At 41.0% G+C, this 11,421-nt stretch overlaps 1 non-coding gene across 1 annotated transcript; it reads right to left on the bottom strand.

The window, feature by feature from the left end:
- Positions 1–2,046: 2,046 nt before the first annotated feature.
- On the bottom strand, positions 2,047–2,153 carry LOC133753872 (U6 spliceosomal RNA). The gene has a single exon (XR_009865111.1). It is a non-coding gene; the product is annotated as a U6 spliceosomal RNA (small nuclear RNA).
- Between the last annotated feature and the right edge of the window lie 9,268 nt (positions 2,154–11,421).

Below are 11,421 nucleotides of genomic sequence, written 5' to 3'. Positions count from 1 at the left end.
TAACCGGACCAACTGCACTTAACAGATGTTCACAGAACACGTAGTCCAGCAGCCACAGTAAACACGTTCTTCTCATAAACACATGAGTCATTCTCCCAGAGAGACCATATGTTAGGCCACAAAACAAGTCTCAACAAATTCACAGAAGTCACAATGATATCCTGTATCTTCTCTGACCAGAGTGGAATACAAACTAGAAAACAACAAGAGGAACTTTAGAAATTATACGAAACATGATGTAAACCAAACTGTATACTGCAGAATGAACAATGGACCACTGGAGAAATCACAAAGGGAAGTGAAAATATTTCTTAAAACAAGTGTAAATGGAAACATAACATACCACACTCTGACATACAGCAAAAGCAGTAGAAAGACTCAAATTACAAAGATCGGAACAGAAATAAACTCCAGACCAAAAAATAACACAAAAGGTCAATGAAACAGAGTTGTTTTTGAAAAAAAAAATTGACAGCTCTTTAGTGGCACAAAACAAGTAAGAAAGAGAGAATACTCAAATAAATAAAATCAGATATGAAAAAGAAGACTGATATCACATAAATACAAAGGATAATTAAGGGGGTTGGCGCTGTGGTGTAGTGGGTGAAGCCGCCGCCTGTGGTGCCAGCATCCCATGTGGGCGCTGGTTCAAGTCTCAGCTGCTCTACTTCCAATCCAGCTCTCTGCTATGTCTGGGAAAGCAGTGGATGATGGCCCAGGCCCTTGGGCCCTTGCACCTGTGTGGGAGACCCAGGGGAAGCTCCTGACTCCTGGCTTCCAATAGGCACAGCTCCGAACATTGCAGCCATTTGGAGAGTGAGCCAGCAGATGGAAGACCTCTCTCTCTCTCTCTCTCTCTCTCTCTCTCTCTCTCTCTCTCTCTCCCTCTCTGTAACTCTTTCAAATAAATAATATTTAAAAAATAATTAAGGACTATTATAAATAACTACATGCCAAAAAATTGGAAAGTGTAGACAAAAAATGGAAAATGGAACACAAATAATCTAGCAAAAACTGGATCATGAAGACATAGAAAATCTGGATAGATCAGTAATGAATAATCAGATTAATTAAACACTAAAAAGTCTCTCAACAAAAAAAACCCAGTTACTCCACTTCCGATTCAGTCCCTGCTAATGCACCTGAGAAACAGCGGGTGATGACTCAAGTATTTGAGCCCCTAACACCCAAATGGGAGACCTGGATGGAGTTCCGGGCTCCGGTTTCAGCCTGGCCCAGCCTTAGCTGTTGTGGGCATTTGGGGAGTGAACTAGCAGATAGAAGATATATCCCCGTGCCTCTCCTGTGTGTGTGTGTGTGTGTCACTCTCTCTGCCACTTTGCCTTTAAATTAAATAAATAAATCTTTACAAAATTTGTAAAAATGGAATTAAAAGGTAAACACCACCAAAACTGGAAAGAGAGTAATCACTGTGGCACAGTGCGTTAAGCTACCACTTGGAACACCTGCATCTCATATCCCAGTGCCTGGTGTGAGTCCCAGATACTCTGTGCTTCTGATCCAGCTTCCTGCTAATGTGCCTGGGAAGCAGCCAGTGGTGGCTCAGGTACTTGAGTTCCTGCCATCCACACAGGAGACCCAGATAAAGTCTCTGACTTGACTGTGGCCTGGCCCAGCTTCAGCTGTTGGAGGCATTTGAGGAGTGAATCAGTGGTTGAACTCTCTCTCTCTCTCTCTCTCTCTCTCTCTCTCTCTTTATTTAAGGATTTATTTATTTTTATTGAGAGGCAGAGTTACAGGTAGAGAGAGAGACAGAGAGAGAGAGAGAGAGAGAGAGAGAGAGAGAGAGAGGTCTTCCATCAGCTGGCTCACTCCCCAAATGGCTGGGCCCATCCGAAGCCAGGAGTCAGGAGCTTCTTCCAGGTCTGCCATGCAGGTGCAGGGGCCCAAGGACTTGGGTCATCCTCTACTGCTTTCCCAGACCAGTAGCATGGAGCTGAATTAGATGTGGAGCAGCCAGGACATGAACCGCTGCCCATATGGGATGCTGGCACTGCAGCAGAGGCTTAACCTACTACATCACAGAAAAATATGGAATGATTCACGAATTTGAGTGTCATCCGCATGCAGAAGCCATGCTAATCTTCTCTGTATCTTTTTTATTTTAGTGTATGTGCTGTTGAAGCTAGGGCTCGCTCTCTCTCTCTCTCTCTCTCTCTCTCCCCCTCTGTCACTCTGCATTTCAAATAAATAAATGTTTAAAAGATGGAAAGACTTCACATGTTCACGGATAGCTGAACTATCCAAAGTGATTTATAGATTCAATGCACTTCCCCACCAAAATATTAAAGACATTCTTCACAGAACTATAAAAAGCAATCCTAAAATTGGTATGAAGGTAAAAAAAAGACCCCAAAGAGCGAAGCAATCTTGAACAAAAAGAACACAGCTGGAGGCACCATGATACCTGCTCTTAAGACATACTAGATAGCTATAGTAACTAAGACAGGGTGGTACTGGCATAAAAACTGACACATAAACCAGTGGAACAGCATTGCAATCCCAGAAATAAATCCTCACATTTACAGCCAACTAATTATCAACAAACGTGCCAAAAACCTGCATTGGTGCTGGGAAAACTGGATATCCATATGCAGAAGAATGAAGCTACACCCTTATTTCTCACCACCTACAAAAAATCAACTCACAATGGATCAAAGATCCAAATGTAAGTTCTGAAACTACAAAACTGTTAGAAGAAACTATATGGGAAACACTTCAGGACATTGGAATAGGCACTACTTTTTTGGGGGATAAGACTCTAAAAGCAAAGTTAACAAAAGCAAAACTAGACAAATAGGAATATATCATACTAAGAGACAGCTCACAGAATGGATAAAAATAGGTTCAGACTCTTAATCTGACAAGGAACTAATAACCAGAATGGATAAACCCAACAATAACAAATATAATCAAAGAATGGGTAGGGCCAGCATTGTGGTGCAATGGGTTAAGCTGCTGCTTGTGACATTAGCACCCCATATATTGGAGTGCTGGTTCAAGTCCCTGCTGCTCTGCTTCCAATTCAGCTGCAGGTTAATGCATCCTGGAAAGTAGCAAATGATGACCCAAGTACTTGGGACTCTGCCACCCATGTAGGAGACCTGGATGGAGTTCTAGGCTCCTGAATTCAGCCTGGCCCAGCTCTGGCTGTTGTGGGCATGTGGGGAATTAATCAGCAGATGGAAGATCTCTCTCTTTCTCTGTCACTCTGCCTTTCAAATAAATAAATTATATTAAAATAAATGGATAAATAATCTGACTAGACATTTCTCAAAAGAAGAAATAACAAAGGGCCAATAAGTACAAGTATATGAAAAAAGACTCAATATCACTAGCCATCAGGGAAATGCAAATCAAAACCAAAATGAGACATCATCTTATCCCAGTCACAATGGTTGGTATCAAAAGACAAAAATTCTGGTGAGGCTGTGCAGAAAAGAGAATTATTGTACACTGCTGGTGAGAATGTGAAGTAGTACAGTCATTATGGAAAACACTATGGAGGTTCCTCAAAAAATTAGAAATATAACCCAGCCATCCTACTTCTAGGTATATATGCAAAGAAAATGAAATCAGCATAGCAAAAAAAATACTTTCACTTTCTTGCTTATAGCTACAGTATTCATAGTAGCTAAGATATTAAATCAACACAGGTGTTCATCTGTGGATGAAAGGATAAAGCATATTTGTTACACATACACAATGGAATATTATTTGGCCATAAATAATTAAATGCTGTCATTTGTGGCAAAATGGATGAAACTGGGGAACCGTGTGTGTGTGTGTGTGTGTGTGTGTTGAGATTTAAAAAGCAAGGAACTTTATGTTAAGTGAAATAAGCCAGGCACAAAAAGGCAAAAACAATTTTTTCTCTTTTATGTGGAAGTTTTTTTTTTTAGAAATATGTATTTGAAAGGCAGAGTTACACAGAGAGAAGGAGAGAGAGAGAGAGAGAGAGAGAGAGAGAGAGAGAGAGAGAGAGAATCTTCCACCCACTGGTTCACTTTCCAAATAGCTCCAACAGCCAGGGCTGGGCCAAGCTGAAGCCAGGAGCCAAGAGCTTCTTCCAGGTCTCCCACATGGGTGCAGGGGCCCAAGCACTTAGGCCATCTTTCACTGCTTTCGCAGGTGCATTGTCAAGGAGCTGGATCAGAAGTATTGCAGCCAGGACTTAAACTGGCACCCATAGGGATGCTGGCATTGCAGGCAGCGGCTTCACCCTCTACTTCACAATGCCAGCCCCTATGTGGAAGTTTTTCAACGTTGATCTCAAAGTAGAAGAGAAGAGTGATTTTTCAAGGCTAGGAGTGAGGTCGGATAGCCAGAAGTTGGAGAATAGAGATCAAAATACAATTAGGGGCCAGCGCTGTGGCTCAACAGGCTAATCCTCTGCCTTGCGGCGCCGGCACACCGGGTTCTAGTCCCGGTCGGGGTGCTGGATTCTGTCCCGGTTGCCCCTCTTCCAGGCCAGCTCTCTGCTATGGCCCGAGAGTGCAGTGGAGGATGGCCCAAGTGCTTGGGCCCTGCACCCACATGGGAGACCAGGAGAAGCACCTGGCTCCTGGCTTCGGATCAGCGCAGTGCGCCGGCCGCAGCGGCCATTGGAGGGTGAACCAACGGTAAAGGAAGACCTTTCTCTCTGTCTCTCTCTCTCTCTCACTGTCCATTCTGCCTGTCAAAAATTAAAAAAAAAATACAATTAGGAGGAATCAACTCTTGTGTCTAGAACACAGTAAGAGTTCCTAGATTTTACAATGACCTGTCACATACAAGAGTACTTCAAAAAGTTTTTAGAACATGAAATTAAATGATAAGTTTATTTTGGCGCAAAAAATTTGAAATCTGTAGTTTTATGTTACTATGCATTTTTTATGACTTTTGAAAATACATTCATATTTGAGAAGAATGGGAAAAGAGGAGTTTGCAGTCTACCAAAACCAAAAAATAAGGAGATGGATATTCTAATTACCCTGATTTGACTATTACACATTTTACACATGCATTGAAATAGCAAATGGTACCTCATGATTATGTACAATTATGGGTTAACCAAAACATTTGTAAAAAATCAGGAGTTGGGCTGTGTTTAGTTTGTTGTTGCTATGGGCACCAAAAATTTCCAATTCTTCTGGCATCCCTTGTTTTTCTCTCACTGCTTGTCTTGGAATCTTCCCTTAGTGTTGCTACCTAGAGACAATCTGTCTCTCAAAAGTCTCCCAGCTGTGCCCCAATTACTTTTGCTTGTCAGGGTGGTGGTGGGGGTGTTGTTTGTGAGAGTCGTCTCTGATGTTTTAATGGAGGAATCTTTGGCAGGTGCTACGGACCTGTATGTGTGTGTGTGGAGAGGGTAAAAGCGGGTTAGAAATTGATTTTTACCCTGCTCCTTTCCCCAGCGGTACTAAAATGTCACCAGTGCCCTCGGGGTGTAGGTTTGGATTCATTTTCCCCAGCAGATTAAGCCTCCTATTTTATAAGAAATGCAAGTATTTGGATGGATTTTACCATGGTTTATTCTCTTCCCTCCCCCTGGTGAACACCATGGAAAGGGAGAACTTTATTTAGACTCTGCCACTGGAAGAACCTTGTAGGCTTCCTGGAGGAAAAGCCTGCAAAAGGGTGCAACCAGCGATGTCTGCAGTCCCCAGGAACTTCACAGACTCAAACTAATTTGCATGTGATTAAGCAATCCATCCAAAGTTCCCGAGTAAACTTACTAGCTTAATATGGCATTCAGTTGGCATCTGTGCCGCGTAACAAATTCTCGGGTCCTGTTTTCCCCCGAAGGTGCCTGTCTCCAGGTTTACAGCAGTGGTGTGCCCCACCATTTCAGCTTTCTAATGGACTCAAGAACATTGTTAGAGGTCGGTGTTGTGGCATGGCAGGCTAAGCCACTGCCAGCGACACTGGCGATCCCATATGGGTGCCCAGTTTGATACCTGACTACTCCACTTTCAATCCAGCTCTCTGCTAATGGACTCAGAAAGCAGTAGAAGATGACCCAAGTCCTTGGGCCCCTGCACCCACGTGGGACACCCGGAAGAAGCTCTTGGCTCCTGGCTTCAGACCAGCGCAGCTCCAGATGTTGCGGCCATCTGGGGAGTGAACCAGCAGATGGAGGATCAATCTCTCTCTCCCTCCTCTACCTCTGCCTCTCTGTAACTGTCTTCCAAATAAATAAATAAATCTTTAAAAAATAAAAAGAATTAAATGTATTTAATTTAGAGGTATAGTGATAGAGAATGAGTGGTTTCATTTTTACATTTATCTGATCCATCTGGAGTTTGTTCATGTATGTAGTGTAAGGTTTGGATCCAATTTAATCTGTTTCTAATGGGTTAAATAGTATCTACCAAAAAATATGTTTCCAGAATCTATGTATGTGGCCTTATTTGAAAACAGGATCTTTGTATATGTAATTAACTTAAGGATCTCGAGATGAGACCACCTTGCGTTAACTGGGTAGGCCCTAAACCCAATGACAAGCACCCTTCTACCAGAAGATGAGAAAGTCGCAGAGAAGGTGACATGAAGAGACAGAGATTGGAGTGATTCATCCATAAATCAAGGAACACTGAGGATTCCCAGAACCACCAGAACCTGGGAAACAGGAATAGTGTAGACAGTCCCTCCAGCCCCCAGAAGGAACTAGCCCTGCTGATGCCTTGATTTGGGACTTCTAGTTTTCAGGATCATTAGAGAATAAACTACCCAGATTGTAGCAACTAGTTACTTCAATCCTGGAAAACAAATATACTATTTCAAAGTTCATCATTGTTCCTCATGATTTGAGATGCCATTTCAATCATATACAGAATTCTCTTTGAGATTTGGGGATTTCTATCTATTTCTGGATTTTTTGCTCTGTTTCACTGATTTGTATATTCATGTGTATAGTTAAAAATCACATGGTTGTAACAGGGGCTTTGTAGTATGTTTAATACCTAGTGGAATTAATCCCCACCATTGGTTTTCTTTTTTAGGGTTTTCTAGCTTATTTTCCCTTAAGAAATTTAGGCAATCTGGTATCCGAGTTGATTCTCTTAACTTCTGTGCTATACTTTTTTATTGCAGAAAAAAGTCAGGGAAAGAGGTGTGTGACCATCCCATGGGTTGTGGGAGGTTCAAGGACTGTTTCCAATTTTTTGCCATTCCCTGCTTCCAGACCCTTGCCCCCTTGGCTTTATGCTTACCGTGTGATTTGCTTTGATTAATAGCATATGGGTAGTAGTAGCATGCCATTTCTGAGACTAGACCTTAAGAAGCCTTGTCTGTTTTCGCTCGTTTTCTTGCCCCTTTGCACTACTATAAGACACCAGGTAATTGTGGCTTTCTAGCCTTAGCTTCAGTGAGGCATCAGTAGCAGAGTTGGCCCAGCCGCAGCGCCACCTAGCGGAACTCAGACTAGATGAGACAAACCTCAGGCAGTTTCTAGATCCAGAGAAGTTTTTGACTTAAACACAGATGAATAATTGTAGGGAATTCCACCATATGAATTTTTATGCAATAATCTAAAAATGTTATTCAGTGAAAAGGTCAAGATGCAGAGAAATGTTGCTGATATGATCTCATTTTTGTAAAATAAAAAAGAATGTAAGTGCATAATACCGGAGATATCTATGTATGGAATATATAACACGGAAACAAGAGTGAAGTGTTTTCCTACTTGATGGTTACAGCTGCTTATCTGAAAGGAGGATTGCAGATATAGTTATAGGTAGAATGAAGGGAAGAAGAAGAAATTGAGAGAATAAAAAGAGAAAAAGTGCTTCATAATAAAATCTAGTGAGAATGTCAGCATTGTGTCTATGTATTCATATGTATGTCTACAGTAAGAAAAGAAAAAGCACTATAATATAAATGCTAGTTTGATAGGATTATATTTATGCATGCACACAAAAATAGATCTCTATATGCATAATGAAATCAAAATCATGGTTTTATTGTGGAATCTTTTTCTAGAAATTCACAATAAGGAGCATATTTAATAGGCTCAATTATGTCAAATTAAAAAGATCTGAAGCACATACGCCTCCTGTTATGCAATATCTTTTGGAACATATTTTCTTAAATTAGGATATGTCTACATCTTATATACTACTTAGCTATCCTAGAATATGGTTTGTTGATACTACAAAACACTCAACATTTCACAGAAAATGGAAAAAACGATTTACATAAATTTCCATATTCTTTTTCAATAACAGATTGATATCAATTTATATTATGTTGCTTTTTATGGGAAGTCTTTTCCTAAAGCATCAAATTCGAACAGCTTCTTTTTAGTTTGGAATCTATAAACCTATGATACTATTTTAGTTTTGGTTCCCTGCATACACAGAGACTAGGAAAGGTATTTGGATACTTGTGATCTATTCCGGGTGTGTTCTTTAGGCTGACCTTGTAAGGGAAAAAGAACAAGGAAGCATAAAAAGTTATTGCAAGGCTGTGGTTTCATGTACACTCAAGCCTGGGCCAGATCCAGAGCAAAGGAGTGTAGGGAGGGGAGGGGCTCCTTGATTGTGGATTGTACCATGAAGTTGTACTATCTTGAAGGAGAAACATGTTTCCTGTGCTCCTGTACAAGTCAATCATTAGCTAACTCCCCTGGATGGTGGTACACATCATAGTCCTCCCCAGACATGTTGCTATGGTCAGTGAAGGGTAATGCTTTGAAGAAAGTCACAGCATGGGGCTAGCATTGTGGCACAACAGGTTAAGCCTCCACCTGCAACTACCATCCCCTATGGGAGCACAGGTTTGAGTCCCAGCTGCTCCACTTCTGATCCAGCTCCCTGCTAATGCACCTGGGAAAGCAGCAGAGGATGGCCCAAGTGCTTGGGCCCCTGCCACCCATGTAGATGGAGTTCCAGTCACCTGGCTTCAACCAAGCCCAGCTCTGGCCATTGCAGCCATTTGGGGAGTGAACCAGTTGATGAAAGATAATCTCTCTCTCTCCCTCTATCCCTGTAACTTTGCCTTTCAAATAAATAAATAAATGTTTTTTGTTTCTTTGCTTTTAATTTTATTTAAGCTATACAAGTTTCATGAATTTCAAATATACTTTTTTTTTTTTAGAAAAGAACAAAGATAGTGAGCATGAGAGCATGATCTGGTCATGGAATTCACTTTGTTTTCCTCTCTTGGACTGAAATACTGGCATTCAGAACTTTATCTTGTCTCCAAAACTTCATTATTCTTTCACTCTTGTGCTGTACATTTATATCTATAAAACTCCTTTAATATATTCTGTATATTTTTAAACATGCCCGCCACTTCACAGACATGGACTGGGAACTTTTTCAAACTTTGTGTGTGTGTGTATATATATATCCCCAAACCTTTTACTAGACTCCACAATATTTAGTTACAAGCCACATGGACTCAAAAGATCCAGCTTATTCTCCAATCCACTCATCGCTCACATATTCCTCTATTAAGCTTGCCTTTGCCTGCTCCTTTTTGCCAATTCCATATGCATATGTAATTTGTGGATCAGTTAAAAGTCCTAAGCTCTGCAAACAAACTTTACAATCTTTCCTTACATCTAGTGAGACATTATTTTCTTTCTCCAAATTTTAAAAGCAGACACAATCTATTCTATCCATTTTAATGCTTTTTCAATATTGGTTGTCCATATTACTGGTATGATTAATGAACAAGGGCTGAATTATTTTGTTTTCAAACCATGTTTTCTCTGCCCACCAACAATCTGTCCCTTTGAATTTTTTTCAACACGCTTTAAAAAAATCCTACTGAAACAAAACACCTTAGTTTTCCTATTTCTGCAAAATGAATAATTTCAATATTTGAACTGGTTTCTCCCTCCATTAGAAAAATAAAGAATAAAATATTGTCACTGCCCTTACACTTAAGGATTTCTAAGAAGATGTGGGAAGGAAATCACCATGTATCATATAATGTGAATACATTTGTGTATCAATATTTCTGGGAGAGCTAAGCAGCTATCAACATCATAGTCCCTGGGGAGGAACATGGGGGCCACAGATGAGAGAGAGATTTTTCATTATACACTGTCATAAGGTTTTGAATATCAAACCCTGTGGCTGTATTATCTCATGAAACTTTTTAAAGATGCATTTATTTGAAAGGCAGAGCAAAAGAGAGAGAGAAAGGGAGAAAAGGAGAATGAAAGATCTTCGATCTACTGGTTCACTCCCCTAAATGGCTGCAACAGCTGGGGCTGGGCCAACCTGAAGCCAGGAGCCAGGAATTCCATCTGGGTCTCTCACATGGGTACAGGGGCCCAAGCGCTTGGGCCATCGTCCACTGCTTTCCCAGGCACATTAACAGAGAGCTGGATGAGAAGTGGAGCAGCTGGGACTCGAACCAGCGCTCATATGGGATGCTGGTAGTGTCAACCCACTGTGCCAAAATGCCAGTCTCTTCTCAAAAATCTTAGTTTCAAACTAGAATAAAAGGGGGAAATGATTTGTTCCGAGTTCTCTGTGGGATGAGAGATGAGGAAAGAATATTAGATGCTGGAAAAATTAAGGCTCAAATTTTATGGAAAAGGTAAAACTTGGATCTGAATCAGCAAAGCTCTAAATTCTCAAAAGCCAGGGCAGGCATTATAGTGCCACAGATTAAGCTACAGCCTGGGACACCTGCATCTGATATCAGAGCACCAGTTTAAGTCCTGGCTACTCCGCTTCAGATCCAGTGTTGTGCTAATGCTCCTGGGAGGCAGCAGATGATAGTCCAAGTACTTGATTTCCTGCCAACCACATGGAAGACCTTAGATGGAGTTCTGGGCTCTGGGCTTTGACCTGGTCCAGCCACAGCTGTTAAGGATATTTGGGAAGTGAATCAGCATATGGAAGATCTCTTTCTCACTGTCTGCCTGCCATTCACTCTGCCTGCCAAATTAAAAAAAAAAGTGGTAAATGTGGTACAATAGCACAGTTATAACAACAACAGGTATATGAGTCAATAGAATAGGGGAATAAAATATGAAGTCTCCTTTAAGGAGGATATTATATAAAGGAAAGAGCAGAGGAAAGTAAAAGTCCTACTTAAGGTTCCAAAGTTAAAGGAAATGGAAGGAAGAAAAGTCTGTAAAGATAAGAAACCATATGGATGCTGGTTGGAGTCCCAGCTGCTCCACTTCTAATCCAGCTCCCTGGATGGCTATTGTGACCATTTATGAAGTGAACCAGCAGATGGAAGATCGCTCTGTCTCTCCTCTCTCTCTCTCTCTCTCTCTCTCTCTCTCTCTCTCTCTCTCTCTCTCTCAAATAAATCAATACATCTTTTAAAAAAAGAATAAGAAAACAAGGTACAAATCCGCAAGAAAATGACCAAAAGATTTGTGATTCCAGATGGGTATAACAATAGGAAGAAGCAATTCAGAGCAGGGAACCCCACACAGATAACAAA

This window comes from Lepus europaeus, chromosome X (genome assembly GCF_033115175.1).
Source record: "Lepus europaeus isolate LE1 chromosome X, mLepTim1.pri, whole genome shotgun sequence".
In the NCBI taxonomy this organism is placed as follows: Eukaryota; Metazoa; Chordata; class Mammalia; order Lagomorpha; family Leporidae; genus Lepus; species Lepus europaeus.
The sequence above is the reverse complement of the archived record's forward strand: the minus strand, read 5'-3'. Positions and strand labels throughout refer to the sequence as shown.